This window comes from Cervus elaphus, chromosome 33 (assembly GCF_910594005.1).
Source record: "Cervus elaphus chromosome 33, mCerEla1.1, whole genome shotgun sequence".
NCBI classification, from domain to species: Eukaryota; Metazoa; Chordata; class Mammalia; order Artiodactyla; family Cervidae; genus Cervus; species Cervus elaphus.
In genome coordinates this window covers 40113648-40119647 of record NC_057847.1, presented here as the reverse complement: position 1 = coordinate 40119647, position 6000 = coordinate 40113648, and the positions used below count along the sequence as shown (strand labels likewise).

Here is a 6000-nt window from a genome sequence, read left to right as displayed (position 1 = left end):
GGGGTGTGAGGAGTCCTTTCAAAATGAAAGCAAAAAGTTTACATCCTTGATGTGATGGAGTAGGAGGCTTCCCAGGTAAGAACCCTATGGGTTCTTATTATGGTGCTATGGTAAAGAACCCACCCGCCAATGCAGGAGACATGAGAAATGCAGGTTCAGTCCCTGGGTTGGGAAGATCTCCTGGAGAAGGGCATGGCAACCCACTCTAGTATTCTTGTCCAGAGAATCCCATGGACAAAGGGGCCTGGCAGGCTACTGTCCATAGCGTCGCACAGAGTCAGACACAACTGAAGCACCTTAGCAAGCACGTGTGCAGGTGACGGAGTAAGTACTCAATTATTCATTTAGATGGAGAGGGGATATTTAGGAAAATAGAATAGATGATATAAAAATCTTTGTTATTTAATGTGGACTCTTGTCCAGATATACCACACAGTAATGTGCTATGTTTGCAAATTGCTCACAGGTTCTAGAGGGAGATATTGTCAAACTTGCTTTCCCATCTTCAGACCTGGTAGAGAGGGGTCTTTTGTAATGTAGAGACTCTTTAGGAAAAATTCTGAGAATTACTAGGGTTTCCTGAATAGGAAGTTTTCTGTTACACTTTAAACCAGGTGCATTGTTTTCCTATTGATTCTGTAATCACTACCAACATAGTGCCTTTGAAAAAACAGATTAACTATCTTAAGTCCTGGTGATCAGATGTCCAAAATCTGTCTCGCCTCCTGGGTTAAATCAAGACGTCAACAGGGCTGTGTATCTTTTTGGAGGCTCTAGAGGAGAATCCATTTTCTTGTCTTTCCCAGCTTCTAGAGGTTTTTTGCCTCCGTCCATTTGCAAAACGCATCACTCCACCTTTGGCTTCTGTGGTCACATCTCCTTTTTCTGACTTTGATCCTCTTGCTTCCCTCTTGTAAGAACCCAGTACATTGAGCCCACCTGGATAATCCAGTGTCAACTTAAAGAATATTCACAACCTAAAAGTTGAGAGTTATATTTTATTCGGTGAGAATGTGGGGGACTTCAAGCCCAGTAGACAGCATCTCAAGTAACCCTGAGAGAACTGCTATAAGGAGGCGAGGGGAGGAGCCAGGTTGTATAGAAGTTTCACCACAAAGGGCAGGTAGCCTGAATATCAAAAAATTATTGTTAATTAAGGAAAACCAGATATCCCAGGTTAAGGAATTTAGCACGTTTCTATGTATGGGAGGATGCAAGAGTCTGGGCATACTGAAATCATTCCTTTCATACGCATCTCAGCTCTCCTGGGATAGTAACCTGTGTTTTCACATCCGAAGCTCCCTTGGGGCTCACGGTAGAGGGTGGCTGCAGTCTGATGTCTGCTCCTTCCTGGGTGCCCTTAAGGCTCACCGGCTTACGTTAGAGGGCTGAAATCACTGATGACGGTGACATCCTTGTTTACTGATATGGTGGGAACTATTCCATTTCTCACCAGGTTAATCTTCACATCTCGAAATCTCAGTCTCATCAGCACAGTCCCTTTTGCCTTGTAAGGTAGCATGTGTATGGGTTTCAGGAATTAGTATGAAATTGTTCAGCCTGAACCACCGGGGTGGCCCTTGTCTCCTCAGATCAGGGGCTAAGCCTGTCTTCAGTCACAGCAAGCTGAACCACACAGTCAGTGCACCTTCTGCTGGATCCTCCCCCCACTCCACCACCTGCTTCTAATTCATCCAAGAGCATCCAGGACATAGTTGAACAGCTGTGGAGAAGAACGCTCCAGTCAGTGCAGAAAACCCACAACAGCATTTCAACCCAGAAGAAATGGATATGGGGAATGGGCTTGAATGATGATATGATCAAAAGGTACTTCTAGTCTTGCCTTCCATGGTCTTTTCAAGATTTGTTCAGGGAAGAGGTGACCCTGCCTCCATGAATGTGTCTCAACCAGGGCACTGTTAGCATTCCAAGCAGAATGATTTTTGGAATATTTAGCATTCCAGTCCTTGCCCTCTAAATGCCAGTGGCCTCCCCACTAACCATCATGACAATCAAAACACACTCTCACGCATTTCCTCTGATCCCTAGGGAGGGACCCAAAAACTCACTACCCATATCCAGGCAGGCATGGGACTCATCTGCTGACTCCCAGGGCCTCAGGGAGAAATTGCTTTATGGTCGTTTTTGGACACACACAGTCTCTATTCAGTAATTAGGATGCCTGATCAATACAAAAATTAAAAGTCAGATAGATTTAGGGCTGCTGCTGGAGAAATCTGCTATAGGGTCAACTTCCCCTTATCCCCCTCAGGGCCCCAGCTTGCTAACTTGAGTGGAGAAGGATCGGGAACAGAGAAGTTTCCAAGTTTCTTGCTAATGGCTTGATCACAACTGATTTTTCCTTTTGTTTTTCGGAAAGTCCCATTGTTGGGAATTTCTGGTACAACTCACAGGAAGCATGGAGTGCATTCCATTCTCAAGGCCATTCCCCCTCCATCCCTGCCCTGGTACCACACCCACCCCCCCACATTCTCCCATCCTTTCATTTCCTCCTCCCTGCCCCAGGACTCACCTGCTTCTGGGATAAAGGGTCATGAATCAGAAAACTGTTCTCCATTCTGCAAACAGTCACCATGAGGGGGCCACCACTCAGAATGTCACATCTATGGCATCTTGGTATTTAGTGGACACTTCCATTGTAACATCCTGTTATGGGAAGGAATTAAGAGCATTATTTCAAAACAAGTCGATAGAGCTGATTCTTCAATGACTAGAGAGCCTCTGGGTCTCTGAGTTTCTGCACCATGGTAAAGTACATACAATTAATTTTTATAATCCAATACCTTTTCAAGTTGAATTTTGAAGATAATATCTAAAATGCTCTTTGTCTGGAAGAGGGTTTAGATTTTTTCCCCTCCCTCCCATTAAAATGCTATTCTTCTCCTTCCTACTAAATCTTAAAGCTCTTGTTCTTGCAACTTTATACTCTAGTCCCTTCAGAATGGAGGTTTGGGACCCACAGACCACTTCTCATTCTTATTCTTTTTTTTTCAATTTGAGGAATACCTGGAACACAGAGGAGTGACTGACTCAAATATGATGAAAATAAAATGACCTGTATCATAGTAACAACTAGTGCATGTAGCACTCCCCAGCTTATGAAGTTGTCTTTATACAGTGTTTCTCCTTTGATTCTTGTTAGGTAAGGATGAGGCAAGTCCCATTTTACAGATGAAATAAGTGAAGCCCAGCAGAAAAGGAAGGGAAACTAACATGTAGCAAATTCCGTTATGTACTAGGTGATTTTTTTCTAATACATTTATCATCTCATTTGGGCTTCCCTTATAGCTCAGTTGGGAAAGAATCTGCCTGCAATGCAGGAGACCCGGGTTCGATTCCTGGGTCGGGAAGATCTCCTGGAGAAGGAAATGGCAACCCACTCCATATGTATTCTTGTCTGGAGAATCTCACGGAGAGAGGAGCCTGACAGGCTACAGTCCATGGGGTCGCATGAGTAGGACACCACTTAGCGACTTAAACCACCACCACCACCATCATCTCATTTAGTCTCCCTAGTGGACACATAGGATAGATATTATCATCATCCTCGGGAAATTGAGGCTTAGAAAACTTAAGTTCCCCAAAGTCATACGGCAGGTACCTTTGTCTTTTTGCTGTACCATATATTTAATCTGCTTTTTTGAACTAGAACTTGATCAGTTACCCATAAAATGCCTTTGATATTCACTTGAAACCAGAAAAGAAAAAAAGATCTAGGAGTGTTTTTGTCTGTTTTATTGGATTCTAATGCCAGCAGAAAGTCAGATGGCCAAAAAGAGTCGACTTTTATGGCTCCCAATTTTGGCATTAAAGAGGGAATGAAAAGGAACGTGAGTTTGAGGAAATAGCAGTGCAAGCCATCGCACTTTGTAAAACGATTCCTTTGAGACCAATCAAGCCAAGATGAACACTGAATCATTTCAAGTGAGACAAACCCAATCCCATCTCCATATTGCACATGAGGAGCCCAGAGCACAAAGCTCACAGGTCTGGTGGTAGAAGGTTACATGCTGGAGCACCCTGTAAACTTTTCCAGGACCTTCTTTGCCCTTTGTCAACTGTACATTAAACAGCTTCCTCAGCCCACGGGGCCCGCTCTTTTGCAGGCCTCCTGCTGGCCAGGGCCTTGCACCCATGATTTCTCTCTTTACCTGTCATTCTGGGAAAGCCCTGATCCCTCCCTCTGCTGCAGAGTTCTGTTCAGCCCTGAGTACTTGGGCTTTCCTGAACCCTTTGTCCCCTGGAGTTTTACAGCTCTTGCTGACTCTTCTATGCAGCATAGCACTTCCTAATGTATGGTACTCTTTGCTGTTATGTAAGTTCAAGTATTACAACAATCAAACCTTTATAAATCATTGAGTTGTGGCAAAGAACTGTGTAATGCAAGTTCAGATGATGATACTTTATTGAACACAGGACATCCTTAAGAAAACAAAGAGCATAAATATTTAGCAGCAATCAGGTGGCTATCCCTACAACAGTACCCTATCTAGAAGAATCTGGCTAGTACTTACAGAGGACCCTAAGAGGATGCCACTGCTGTTATGTCGCTTCAGTCGTGTCTGACTGTGCGACCCCAGAGATGGCAGCCCACCAGGCTCCCCTATCCCTGGGATTCTCCTGGCAAGAACACTGGAGTGGGTTGCCATTTCCTTCTCCAATGCGTGAAAGTGAAAAGTGAAAGTGAAGACGCTCAGTCATGTCCAACTCTTAGCGACCCCATGGACTGCAGCCCACCAGGCTCCTCCATCCATAGGATTTTCCAGGCAAGAGTACTGGAGTGGGTTGCCATTGCCTTCTCCAACTAAGAGGATGAGGTAGTGATTATATGTAAATAATGGGGGAGAATTAAGAAAAGGACAACACAAGCCTCAAAACTGAATTGCTCCCCAGAAGGAGATCTCTCTTCTCTGAACTTTATAACCTCACTTGAAAGCAGTTTTATGGTGCCAAGAATTCTATGGCTGGTCAGTATGAGCATAAGGAACTTCTTGCTTTTAGAGCAATCGATGGGAGTAAAGCGCCCAGGATCAAGCATCTGGGAACTCATCTGAGTCTATTTAGCATCAAAGTGGTTAAAGCACATTGTGGGTTTTCAGAAACACGTCTGCACTGTCTAGGGATGGAGTTCATGACTGCCTGAGGGAGGTTCTTTCAGATGCTCAGGAAAAAAGGCTCAGATGTCCTGACTTCAAGGACAGGATTTTGGTTGGTTGTTTTTTTTTTTTTTTTTTTTTTTTTTTAACCTCACAACAACCTCATTATTGATAACTTTCTTGGATTTAAACTCTACTTCCATGTCATATAACATCCAGGTCAATTCTATAAGCTTCTGATGCTCACAACTTTCAGTATTGTTTTACATTCTCCTATTTTTTTGTCTTAACTTTATTATTTTATTGCATTTTTTAAATTATGTAAGTTTGGTATGTACAACATTTATTTCTACTTCTATATTCCTTGCAACATGCTCACTACCAACAAGTTACTTTCTGCCACCATACAGTTGATTCCCTTTGCCCTACATCCCACCCCTCCCGTCTCCTCTCCTCCCCTCCCCTCCCCTAACCACTATTCTGGTCTCTGTAATGATGTGGCTTTATGATTAAAAAAGAAGAATAAAGCCATTTAACTAGAACCTCAGGCTCTGAAGTCAGACTAAGTAATTCATATTCAGGCTGTCATATCCTTGAACTGTGTGTAAATTATTTAATCTCCCTCAGCATTCATTTTGTCATCTGTAAAATGGAAAGATGAATATCTAACTTATAAAAGTTTGAAAATAAATAAAATAACACTGGTAAAGCACTCAATACTATGTCTGGTACTCAAAACAGTGTGAGTTCTTTCATTAAAAAACTCACTAAGAAAATGAATAGGCAAGCTACCGATTGGAAAAACACATACAGCATATTTATCTGATAAAAATATTCATATCCAGAATACATGAAGAACTGCTACAAGTCAAAAATAGATGAA

The 6000-nt window shown here is 42.8% G+C and overlaps 1 long non-coding RNA gene across 1 annotated transcript in view; it reads right to left on the bottom strand.

Annotated features, from left to right (window-relative positions):
* Positions 1-316: 316 nt before the first annotated feature.
* LOC122688726 overlaps positions 317-6000 on the bottom strand; it is a 38722-nt gene continuing 33038 nt past the window's right edge. Inside the window, exons 3-4 of the long non-coding RNA XR_006339556.1 lie at positions 2534-2667; positions 317-1723 (exon numbers count right to left, since the gene is read on the bottom strand). This is a non-coding gene — a long non-coding RNA (uncharacterized LOC122688726). The remainder of the gene's footprint in view (positions 1724-2533; positions 2668-6000) is intronic.